A 13,660-nucleotide genomic window follows, 5' to 3' on the forward strand; every position below is an offset into this window, starting at 1 on the left:
CCCTCACACAGTACTATTATGATAAAAAGTTGCAAAATTTGTTCCTGTTTTTTCTCACACATAACACAATCTAGGACAAAAGCACTGTCTTTGTTCCAAGCCAATCTGATATTTCCAGTTACATTTACATCATAAGATTCTAAATTGAATACTGTACATTCCTGCACAATTTTTAGTTGAGGTCCACCTAATGCTGTGACCGCAGTTCTCACACAACCTGCACATTTTTGATTTCTTGAATCTTTAAAACAACAACATGACATCCAGAGGGTTAATGTTGAAGTGACATATCACATTAACAATAAATAATTAGCAACACCTACATAACATGTGTTAGGGAAGTTCCACTGTGATATCCATGGTCTGTTAATCTGTTTCACCTGAAACCGTTCCATCCAGATTAAGTACAAAGACATTGTTTTTTCCCCAGTTCTTTTTGCAATGTTCTAACAAATACAAATGTATAACAAATACCCTCATAATTTACTCAGTGTGTGTTTGTGTGTGTATGGATTACTATGTATGTGGCCCAATATCTGCAGACCGAGTATGAAATTACTTTGAATGGGGGCCCTACTTTGGGTAATGACCCTATCATCTGAGCAATTTGAAAACAATGTTAAATACACAGTAGGCAAACATGGCCATGTGAATCTCCCTGTTTTACCTCCATCAGTGGCTTGACCTAGAACTATGAACTTCCTTGTATCAAATGCTTGATTGTGATGCAGTAAAATCAAAGGGATTTGATGATTCATTTTGTAGTAGTCATGACCAATGGATGTAATATGATAAACAACGTACAAACAAACATAACCAAGTCTTTAATTGTCTATAGACCTGGATTTACTTTACTGCCCAATATCACCAGCCCCTGAGTTACCCAGAGCATCACATATGACTCACACTATCTAAATACATGTAGCAATGTTCTTACATGTAACTACCTTATCGGGCCAACACTTTGGTCCGAAATCCGAAATAATGAGAGTCCGAGATACAGAACTTTTTTATTATGACAACGAAGAAGGATTCATCGGGACCGTGAGTTCAGTCCTGTTTGTACAGCAATCCGAGAAAGACAGAGTCCGAGCTTGACAGAGTGCACTGTAGTCCTTATAAGTCATTGTGTGTCATTTTTACCACATGTTCTGTCAAGAAGGTGCTGTCAATAAAGGGATTAGTTATCAAGGTGTTATTATCTACTTCTGCCCACTTTTTCATGTTCATATACAGTTGTCTTTATTTCGTGATTTGGAGATTTCTTGAGCATTCTTTACCAATATATATGTTCTCAAATATTAAGGGTGATCCTTTGATCCTAGATGTTTGCTTCTATAATATTTCAGCCTAAGCATGCCAGAGGACTTTGCCGGATGCCACATCAATTTTCTGATACACATTTTCATAAGATCTGGAAAATTAACTTTGTTCAAGAATCTCACCTGCACTGCACATACCCCTAACTATAAAATTATGCAGGGATGCAGAACATTGAAATTCTTATCATGATCTGATGAAGTACAAAACCTGTTCGAAAAAAAGACATGGGCACTTATTTTTTCAATGGTGTTCCAGACCTGGTGCTTATTAGAGGCCTGGCACGTTTGCAGTTACTGGGTCTAATTACTGTGTCTGGTAATTTATTAGAGGAAATATGGTATGCTGTCCCACATTTTGTTGAAAATGTTGCAACTTGTACTGTGAAACAATTTGTTTTTTAACTGCTATGAACACACTGTGACTGAAAAATCAATGAGAAATTGCACTGTAGGATTGAGGTACTTTGACAGAAATAACTATCTTGAGTACTTAAATCAATTATTGAATCCAATATTTACAAACATTCTTAAGAGTGAGATTGTTACTTGAAACTAGTTTATTGTTTATCTAAGTGAGATACGCAAAATAGAAAATATCCAAGACATTCAGTGATGTAACCTGCGTCACTTTGCTAACGTCCCTAACCATACTACCATTAGGCTAGAAACTGCATTGTTCGCAATGTATAACATTTTTACATCTTTTACATATAGATCATATCGATCAATAATCGGATAAACACTGTGTGGGTAGCAGTGTGTTGATAAACTTAGCAATTACTTGCATTTTGCTGCCACAGGACATGTGTCATGATTATGTTATTGAGTTCAACTGAGCACTGTGTAACTAATATTCTATAATAAACTTACTGACTGGACATGATTATGGTATACATAATCTCAACATAATAAAATGGATTGCTTAAGATCATAATTGTATAAGTGTATTTTCACTTATTTGAAAACAGTATTTCTGGACCATATGCCTGTAGCTACCCTGGTTGAATCACACACAAATGACTTCAAGTTCAATGGTTTCAGGTAGCAGTATGTGAACATGGCTACTATCAGTGGCATATCATTTAATAGTAAGGAGCTGATAATTGAATAGCCATGGGAAACGACAACGATGAGAGCAGTGCAATCTATGTCAATAAGAGAGTCAACACAGAGTGACAGGGTGACAACATGCAGCTTTGACATGAGCAGCAACACATGAATGTAATGGCCCTGATGAAAGATAAAATATTTGAACAGTTTATCTCATCTTCAAAAACAAGCACAAGTAAGTAGCAGTTGATTCTGTGAAAGACAGACAGACAGATATATGTTGTATGGTCATGAGATCAATAGTACTATGACATTTCGTTGTAGGAAAATGTATTGTGGGCATAAATTTGCATATCTGAATCTAAATAGATGTACATGTTTGAGTTTTACTTACATTTAATGTATCATCTCCTTGAATACCATATTAACAAAACCCGCAAATCTGAAAAACATATTTATAATTCAACTGAGACTGAGAGAGACATGACACACGAAAGATACCTGTCATTCTTTCCTATTTATACAAAGTGTCTTTGAGATTATCGTGAAAAACCATTCATAAACATGACTGAATGACAGGTTTGCAACAACATACCAGTGAAGTATCATACTGATGCTAGTGATGCTGTACAAAAAAAGGAATTCAACATGTATCTTTTTTTAAATAAATTAAAGAAGATACTATAAGTAGAACCATCTACTGAGTCTGTATACAAATTGCCTGTATAACATATCAAAGAATATTTCAAATCAAATTCGGACTCAAACAATACACTGGCACACTTGTAACTGTGTAATATCGATGCAAAAATACAGAATACCCAGTCTGGACTATCCTCACAAACAGATCTCATTTGGTACAAAGGGCAAAACAGCAATGAAAATAAAATGAATTGACCTATGAAAATCTGTGATGACACCAAGAATATCTGTGGATTGTTATTTGTATCATGCATCTGTTTGTATATCAAAGTATTATTAGCATGTGATTTATATTACAAGAAAAGGATGTCAATGTTGTTTGTCTACCATCCCTGGCTGGAACAGCTCAATTACAGTGATCACTACAAGTGTCTCGTCTTCAGCTTATTTAGTACTCAACATCCAAACTGCATTGTATTGAAATTACCTACATTCTTTCCAATCATGATGAATACAAAGCATTTGTATTATTTCAGGTATTGTGTCAATGAAGCATAATGACATGGTCCACGTTGATCTGTAGGTGTAACTATATTCTTTATATAAGGGGCTCTTATCATAATCCTGACATTGTTAAAACATGTATTATATGGCAGGCCTCCAGTGAAAAACACCAAGGGCCAAGGACCCTCTGTAAGGTACAAGCACTACTGATGAACACAGCACTAATGTTATGGGAACAATTTACACAAAAATCCCACAAATTCAAAATATAAAAATGTTTTATTTAGTTTCTACAAAATAAACGGAACTGTTATTACTCAATGACTCCTCTCACAGAAATAATTAAAACCAGATCAATTACTTTTATTCTTTTGATCAATGTTTCTAACAAAGCTAATGTGTAATAGATCTTCTCTAATTGGCTGTTGTTGTTGCAGTGACTTTGTCGAAGATTTCTTTCAGAATCCGAACATAAGATGGCTGAACTACTTTGTTGTCATGACAACATCCCAGATTTTAAATAATTACATGGATCAGGTGTACTGAAGGGTATCATTAGGAAGGTTCATAGACACAATACATCACAAAGTTAAGTACTCTGCAACACCGGAAGTCTTGAACATGTTGAAGGTTACAGGTATCAAAAATAATACTTGAGTTTGAACCTTTTGTTTCAACATCCAAACTTCAAAGTTTAGATGAAATATAATAATTCTACATATATAATGCATAGAAAATTCTACCGTCTGGCTGTTTATGAAAGGCCGCACACAGAATTGCCCCTAATGGCCCAATATAACTAAACCACTTGTTCAAACAGTGATAAAAGGTTACAGTCTCTAAGGTCTCATTTGATTTATGGTCATTGAGTTCATACAAAACACAGAAAGCTACTTTTGAGACTGTAATAGGCTAATGTCATAAAAAGCTGGGCAGCATAGTTGCGGAGCCACTACATACAGTAACTTGGTAGCACTGCCACTAAGCAGATCGCCTGATGATGTTGATGAACTGAAACTGATCAGCACAACCAGAAATACTGATCACATTCAAGGGACTACTTCCATTTCTGCCACAATGACACTATGACAGTGACAGTTGTTTGTATGTAAATGTATGTATGCTCATTTTTTATTGACATGAGCCAGCTGTCATCAATAACTGCATGACAAAGTTTTGGCAATAATAGAGAAAAATGAAAGCAAGAAACCTGACTTTAGATGCATTACATCTTATTCACATTCATGTAACTGTAAGAAAATACCAATGTTGATGTTGTACAAACATTAATTTCATAATAGTAGACTACATAATATGGTCATAAATACCACAATTTTTTTACATCATTGTGGAAAAACCCAAGAACCCCCCCTACCCCATATTCAAACATGTTTTTATATTTTCAGTATAAACACATTTTCTTGTATTAAATTCATAATTTCTACAATCTTATCGTCCATACACATGTTACTGGACTGTTGTTTTAAATTCAAACAAAACTAAAGTTGTACTGGAAGACTTTCTCCAACTTAGTGAGTAATTGCTCACACTTGGATGAGTACTTTTTCCTTTTTACATATGAATTGTAATAGGTTACAAGCTATTAGGGATGTGAGCACATCAATTCTGTTAATAGATTTTGTCAAATATGTAAAGAAATAAATAAATCTTTTCCAAGTGCTCCTGAAACCACTCACAAAGTATATATGTTTTGATGTTTGATGTCTCCTTTGAACATACTCATGCATCAAGAAAATAATTGTGAACTACCTTTTGAACTTAGCTTAATGCTTTTTTCACTAGAGAGCACTGCACACATTTTTGAAACGACGCGTATCAATAACATCTTTTCTGAGAACCAGTATATTCGGCAAAACATTACATGAAGTTTTGCAAACATAAATCGCGAATCATAAAGAAACATGAACTCCCCCATGAGCTAATGCTTTTCCAATTTCTGCATCCCAAGGCATATCTGATGAATATACACGCGTAGTAATAATGATTATGATGTTCTTATAGAGAAATCTTAAGGACTGGACTATTATTGTTGTTATTCCTACATGATCTCTGCAGGTTTCCAAAGTTCAGGTGATCGCCTAACTTCCCCACAGCCACAGATTTCTTTAACTCTGGTAATTGATTTCCGCTAGATTCCAGGGCGAAATTGTCCTCAACTAAAATAGTTCAGTCAATGAAAATGAAACATATCAACAGGGAATATAGATTAGGATCCACTGTGCCCATCCACATGTCCACACAAAGTGTTAAGCTCCATTTCTGGTATGTCCCCTCACCGGTGATGTTTGCTGGAATATTGCTAAAAGCTAGCGAAACTATAAACTCAGCTCGTGACATGTCCACAAAAAATGATCAGCTACAGAGTTGCAGAACTATAACCCCGAGGAAATGTCCCACAATTTACCGCTCCTCGAGATTCAAAGTATTCTAAACCTTGGTTCTTGGAGTGTTTATGGCCAAACAACTGCACCTTTACACAACTGCTAGCTATCAGCAAGTGTTTGACATCATGTTAGTATATAGACCTAGTATACATTGATATATATAAACTTTGCTTTGGTATCCAAAATAAACTTCTTTGACACCAATCATGCAAACCAGGAATGTGCAAATATTTCAAACAGAGATATCTAACAGGAATAACTGACACGATACCACATCACACAGCATATATATCTTTACACAATACAGTAGATGACCAAGCAACTGGTGGATGTTTCATCATCAATTAAATTGACCGTTTGTCACAAAAAGGGCCATGTATCAGGTAATAGGGTTTTCAACGGTGTAAGACAAAACATAATTTTATCTGCAACAAAGTACACATTTGAAGTTTTAATTTTACCAACCCTAAAGGATATATTCATTCATTTCACACCAAAAATATCAAGTGTTTCCTACAAAAGATAAGGCCGATTAATAATCTATCTACGCAAACTGGAAAGCCACCGCTTGCCACATCCTTGGTATTTTGTATGGTTTTCACCAAGACCACAGGGAATGTTGTGATAACGCTATTTTCTACTTCTTATATACATCAATTCGTGACGAAAGCAGACCATCAATCCACTGAAATATTTAGTTTGTTATTTTTTGTTATAAAGGCAACTGATTTTGCATTTGAAGCGGTATTAACGATCCTCGGTAAAATGATATTGATGTTTGTTTGTTTTTAAACAACTGAAACTTCCGCTGGTTTCAATTGTAAATAAAACTTCACCGACAGTGGACTGGGCATCCGACCAACCGATGTGCTCCAGCGCATCGCACTGACATACGAAAGTAAATGCAATCACGATATCACCACAGAAACATCTAATTCAGCCTTTGGGATAATATATATCAAAATGTATTTCAGAAAATATTAATTAGTGTAGTAATGCCCAACATGTTTACATACCTTCACCTTTGGATAAATACAACATACCCAAAGTTGGCGACATTATAATCAGAATTTGTTTCAATAATATTCAATTTCAAATGAAAGAGTTGTCTATAGATCATGTCACTAATCCAGGTAAAAGCTTTAATTATGTTATTTTTACAAAAACATGATATAAAGATATGAAAACAATTCCAAAAGTAGAAATGTAAACATCGAAAATATGACAATAAGTTTAAATTAGCCATTGATCGCTGTATCAAATAATTGACCATTCATGTGTCAGTGATGAGCGTGGTGTTTCAGATATTCTTAGGTTACATGCATACGCCAGTTGCAATAGCCTTCAATTTAGGAGCCATTAAACTTATCGATCGCTCTTCGAAGTATCTCCCCTTCTTTGTCGACTGTGACAGATTACAGAGAGGAGTCTGCATTGAATAACTAACAAATATCAACAACATTACAGACACATTTATGGTGAAATGCGTACTGAAACCTGTAAACATTGCCAGTGCATTTGGGGAAACTTCAAGCTTGTGCATCTGGTTTACTGGTTCCGATTCTGACTTTTGCTCTTCAGAAATTATATCCGGATCCTTACTGAACAAGTATGCAGAGGCCAGTGTATGTGTGTTATTACAATCACCATTATGAACAAAAGTGTCAGTTTCCATTCAGTAATTCCAACTGTAATTTTGAAGTTACTGGATCTGTCAAAGTATCCAACCAGGGCATCCTGCAAGCCGTCTGTAAGTGCTTAGTGCTGTCTAGCGGCCGTAGATTACTCTAATCGTTCGTCTGGGGCCCCATTAATGACCCTGTGGTGGAGAACAATCTGCCGGTCTGCTCTGCAGCGGTTGGGAGAGAAAACACCACACCCCTCAATAATAAAACGAACCTAACAGATACAGAACTGCCCATAAAATAGTTGAAGATGCTTCACGGGTTTTAATTGTCTCCCGTATCTAGACCTATGTTTGAGCAAATATTCTAATGACGAATATGGCATTTTATAAGATGTCTAAAAAGTTAATTTTTTCTATCGGTCTGATTACGTCTGTACATCATCGAGAGTCTGTTCCGAGACAATTCAGTGACTGACATCAGAATAACGTTCTGCAAATGATATAGGGATGTGACATGTATCAACCACCAAGTCAACGAACCCTCAGTACTCATCCCGTTTACAACAAGCATAGTTGTAAAATTATTATTTATTATTTATTTTCAGTTTTGAACTCAGCCCAAACTATTATTGCTTTGTAAAACCCGTCCCTTTGTTACCCGTTGGTTTGAATGTGCTCTTCTACAATATCCCGGTCCCTTTCTACAGATTTCGAGCACTCAGAAATTCAGTCAGATTTGCTACAACAAAGAGAGGATGCATGCGGGCTATTTTAAAGGCAGCTGTTGCTTTGAGTATATAGCGAACTATCATCTGTTAGAACTGTAATTCTATTCTAAATATGTCTTACGTAACGCTTCATCCGCCTAAACTGTCTAAACATTTACTAAGCTTACAACAACATATGAATTATGGAATTCTTGACGGCGATTCCTCACGTTCTGTAACTACCTGCATTGCGGAAGGCGTGTCTGGGAGGCCTGCTGATGGCTAGAAGCTGTTTGTCAGCCTCACAGTTAAAGTCCCCGGGTCCCGGTCATGGTGAAATCCAAGAAAATTTCATGAGTAACATTGCAGATAAAGGCGAACTATTAATGCACCGTGTGCTGGTGTGAATAATCGCCGTTGCCATGAGATGTCATCATAACGCTATGAAGAACCACGACACTTGCTGTATGTAGTTTTGAATCAATGTCTCCACAACGGCATACACCATTGGAATAATGGAAGACGACAAATTGACGAAGGAGGAACGGTGGAGGACTTTGATAAACATGAACCAAATAAGGAACTTCCTACATACAGCGTATTTCATTACACATTAATATATGATGTAGCAATTATAATTAAAATGTGTAAGATCTGCTAATGGAATTTTAGAAATAAAATGGTATTGAGGAACAGAATGTAAAGACAGATTCTACATTTTCAATTTCAATATAAATGCCATTGAAGACCTATTCCGACATGAACAAGGAGGCGAGATGACGCCGCTGCGCCCAAGATATATAGACTTTGACATCCATACATTTTCACCCGTGTGTGTATCGTTTTAAATGCATGTTTAAAGTTCAAGCAAATTTTGTAGGACAGTCAGATTGATCAGACAAATGGAATTCTGATTGTTCGTGTTTCATATCCCGTTTGAATATTCGTGACGTCAATAATTCGATTCCATCATCTCCGGTCATGAGGCGATCAATGGTGTTTCATTAGATACCACCCAGCAAACTGAGTAGTAACACTCAGTTGGCTTCTTTCCTGGCTCGACTTCTATGAGATAAGCAATTGAAATGTGACGTAGGTTGGCTATTATGGTAAGTGATAATATATCACTGTATTGGTAAATACATCCATTCCAAACTGTGGTATAGGAAGACAAAAGTGGAAGTTGGTGTAAGGGAAGATTTAAAGCTCCTAATTTAAATTTATTTAACTGCTACTTAGCCATAAGAGAAAGCATAAACCTTGCATTATACAAACCACCGGACTTAACTACAGCTGATACCCATATTATCGAAAACAAACCTTGATTTAGTTACAACCACTGTTATACATTCTAAACGGGCGTTTTAAGCTCGTGGAAAGCGTGACTTCAGTCGAGCATATTGGACATAACACATAGAGAGTGTTTATAGGGTTGAAGTATTCTTAACTTGAAACAGTAAATGGAAAGGGTTTACAGGAAGTTATGCCCAGATGTCGGATCCAAGAGCTCAGCCCAATGAGAGTATAGTGTGTGAGGTAATCTGATGTCAGGTCTATTAATATACCGGGTACTTCCTATGTATTTCAACTATAGTCAGCTGCGCAAATGCAAATGACGCTAATAGAGTAAGGTATTGACGTACATAAGATGTTACTGAGGTTTTATATAATGCTGAGAGATTTGCCGGAATGTTACAAGTGGTACGTGTGGTACGCGAACGTTACTGATGTAAAGCTCTTTGTTCAAGTATAATGCGGACATGAAATAAACCGAAGTTGATTCTCGTAACGTATCTCCCACACAGTGAGGAAACCATGGTCTCTCCTTCCGGAGGTGTTAACCATGAACATGTTTTATCTAAATGGTGCAAAGCTTGCTTCCAGCACCAAGGCATAAATATAACGTTTATGTCAATAATAACTACAGTGCAGCGGGGTCTCACCATCATGGCGAACACCCACGTCCCAGGGAGACTGTAGAACATTCCATCTGGGTGGGAAATATTACAAGCCCAGCAGCAAATCTTCAAGGGCGAAATCACAAATGTACTATTAAGGAGGAATGAATTTAGTATTACGCCGTCAGCAATATTCCAGCTATGGCGGCGGTGTTAATAATTGAGTCTGGACCAGACAATCCAGTGATCACCTGCAAGGGCGCGTCCCCAACTTGGGATACGAGGGACATGTGTCAATCAAGTCAGAGAGCTCCGACCACTGGATCCGCTCAGTCGCCCTCACGACGTTACTACACAGCGACTGCCTTCGGACCTTCACGAGTCTCAGGCCATGATCTACATCGCTACATACCTTTTAATTTATTGTAAATGGAATATGTAAAATAATTCATTCATCTGTTTTACTTATAGATAGGGTTCTTGGGGAAGTCTCTATAATCATTCACAAGAACGACAGGTGGTGTCTATTACCGCTGCACGTTACGTCTTTGGCATAGTCCCTCTATCGTGGAACAGGTCACGCATATCAGGAAAAGGTACCGTACCCTTACAACACAATGGCGGTAATAATTACGACGTAGGTGCACTGCCAAATTGAGAAAGACATTACGGGTCACAAAGCGTTTAAATATACCGTAGACCGTCGGGGTAGTAGCCATGCGTCATTAGGTGTCGTGCCAGCTAAAATATTTTTCACATGTCCCGGGAAGGCTAAACGTATATTTCGGATTTCCCGGGAGACAGCTTTAATTCAAGGGAATAGGGGAGTACCGCCAAAGCAAAGATCGGGGAGTATAGATTTCTTCAAAACATTGTTATAGTATTTTAATATGTAAAGGCGTAGGAGCGAACGCCGTCCAAATTCACACCGCCCCGAAGAAATGAAGGCAAAATGTCTGTGTTTACCGAAGCTAATAATGCTTGCAAATACTGGTTCCTCACAATGATGGCGTCTATGTAAAGAAGTTTTTGCTAAGAACTTTGTGCAAACACTAATCATGATTTAAGACATTAACTTTGAGACCTGAAATGTCGCCAATTAAAGCAGTCATGTTGTGTTAGTCCAGCCTTCGACAAGCGTTCCATCACGTTCAGACATATGTACGGCTACGCCTAGTCATACCACATCTGTCTAGTCATATATACCCTAACGTTCAAAGTCCTTATATATACACCACGGTTCACCTACATATGCATGCTACGCACGTTCCAGTCATATACACTACACGTTCCATTCATATATACACCATGTTCCGAAACATATATACACCACGTTCAGTCATATGTACACCATTCAATAGTCCATTAATATATACACCACGTTAAGTCATATTCATGCACGTTCAGCCATGCTCTGCCATGCATATCTAGCCATATACACCTCGTTCAGGTCATATGTATACAACACGTTCAGTAATATATACCCACTTTCCAGGAACATACATGTTTGCTCACGATCAGTCATATATGCACCATTTCGTTCAGTCATATACAATATCGTTCAGTCCTATACAATTCACGTTCAGTCATATGTACACCACGTTCAGTCATATACAACACGTTCAGTCATATGTACACCACGTCTAGCTATATATATACACCACGTTCACCTATATATACACACCACGTTCAGACATATATATACACTCACGTTCAGATATATACATCATGCTCAGTCATATATATATCTATTGTTCAGTCATATATACACCACGTTCAGACATACATACACCACGTTCAGCTATACATACACCACGTCTTTCGTTTTCATATATACACTATTGATTCAGTCATATATACGTTCACAGGCACAACACGGTTCTAGCTTCATATATATAATTCACGTTCAGTCATATACATGTATGCTAACGATCAGTCATATATACACCACGTTCATTACATACAAACACGTTCAGTCATATAGCCACCAATGCCCGTCATATGAACACCAATGCTCAGTCATACAACACGTTCAGTCATACAAAATACCACGTTCAGTCAAGCATATGTACAACAATGTTCAGTCAAGTATACAAACCCAAGTTCAGCTCTTCACATATAAACCAATTTCTTTTCGTATCGCTAGCAACAACACGTGTCATATATACACCACGTCTATCATAATACACACCACGTTCAAAATATGTACACCAATGTTCAGTCAGATATTCACACCACGTTCAGTCATATACAACACGTTCAGTCATATACACTAATGTCTCAAATCATAAAAATATTCACAACCAGTCAGCATATACACACGTTCAAGTATACAACCCAACCAGTCATATACACCACTTTCAATCATATATTAACTACTGTCTAATATATATACACCACGTTCAGCTCAGTATACAACACAAGTTCAGTCACATACAAATACATTCAGTCAAATGTACACCACGTTCAGTCATATACAACTACTGTCAGTCATATACAACCCGTCTAGTCATATATACACCTAATGTTCGTCATATATACAACACGTTCAGCCATAAATACACCAAGTATTCAGTAATATATACACCACGTTCAATCATATACTAAACACCACGTTCAGTCATATACAACCCTGTTCATCATATATACACCCGTTCAGTCATATATACCACGTTCAGTCATATGTACACTAGGTTCAATACAATACACCATTGCTCATATATATATTACACCACGTTCAGTCATGTGTACACCATGTTCAGTCATATATACACATCACGCTCAGGCATATATACACCCACGTCTAGCCTCATATATACATTCAGATTCACAGCACCATAAGCTAGTCATATACAACTACTGTCTGTACATGTACACCATATCTGTGCATTATGTACACCGCGTTCAGTCATATGTACCCACGTTCACTTCCTAGAAATATACAACACGTTCAGCCATATATACCAAGTCTAAATATCATATAAAATAACTATATTCAGTCCCATGTACACCACGTTCAAATATATACACCAATGTAGTTCAATCATATGTACAATTCATGTTCAGTCGCTATATACACCACGTTCAGTCATACAACACGTTCAAATGCCATATACACACCACGTTCAACATATACTGACCCGGATCCGGGGTAGAAAAAGGTCTTCAGCAAACCCATTCTCATTGCTAAAAGGCGACCGCTTGACGTAAAGGCGACTAGAGGGATTGTGGTCGTGGCTCGTTTAATTTGTTGGATATTATTTATCTGGTGCAGATTCGATGCTCATGCTGTTGATCACTGGATTGTCTGCTATCCAGACTCGATTATTTACAGACCGCCGCCATATAGCTGAATATTGGTTGAGTGCGGCGTAAAATTAACCTTCACCTCCACTCACCTGGTCATATATACAACACGTTCAGTCATATATACAAATATTTACAACTGTTTTACCCTCACATGGGTGCTCTCATTGCTCTAGGGCTTTGAAACTGCATTTTAGAT

The 13,660-nt window shown here is 37.2% G+C and overlaps 1 protein-coding gene across 1 annotated transcript in view; it reads right to left on the reverse strand.

Annotated features, from left to right (window-relative positions):
* The window catches only part of LOC124259750 (cGMP-dependent 3',5'-cyclic phosphodiesterase-like), a 69,779-nt gene extending 66,982 nt beyond the window's left edge, over nucleotides 1-2,797 (reverse strand). The window contains 1 exon segment of the mRNA XM_046693950.1: nucleotides 2,767-2,797. The gene's annotated coding sequence lies outside the window, so the exon portion shown is untranslated.
* Nucleotides 2,798-13,660: the final 10,863 nt, after the last annotated feature.

The sequence above is a fragment of the Haliotis rubra genome, unplaced genomic scaffold, assembly GCF_003918875.1.
Source record: "Haliotis rubra isolate DU_JTF1 unplaced genomic scaffold, ASM391887v1 Scf1181, whole genome shotgun sequence".
In the NCBI taxonomy this organism is placed as follows: domain Eukaryota; kingdom Metazoa; phylum Mollusca; class Gastropoda; order Lepetellida; family Haliotidae; genus Haliotis; species Haliotis rubra.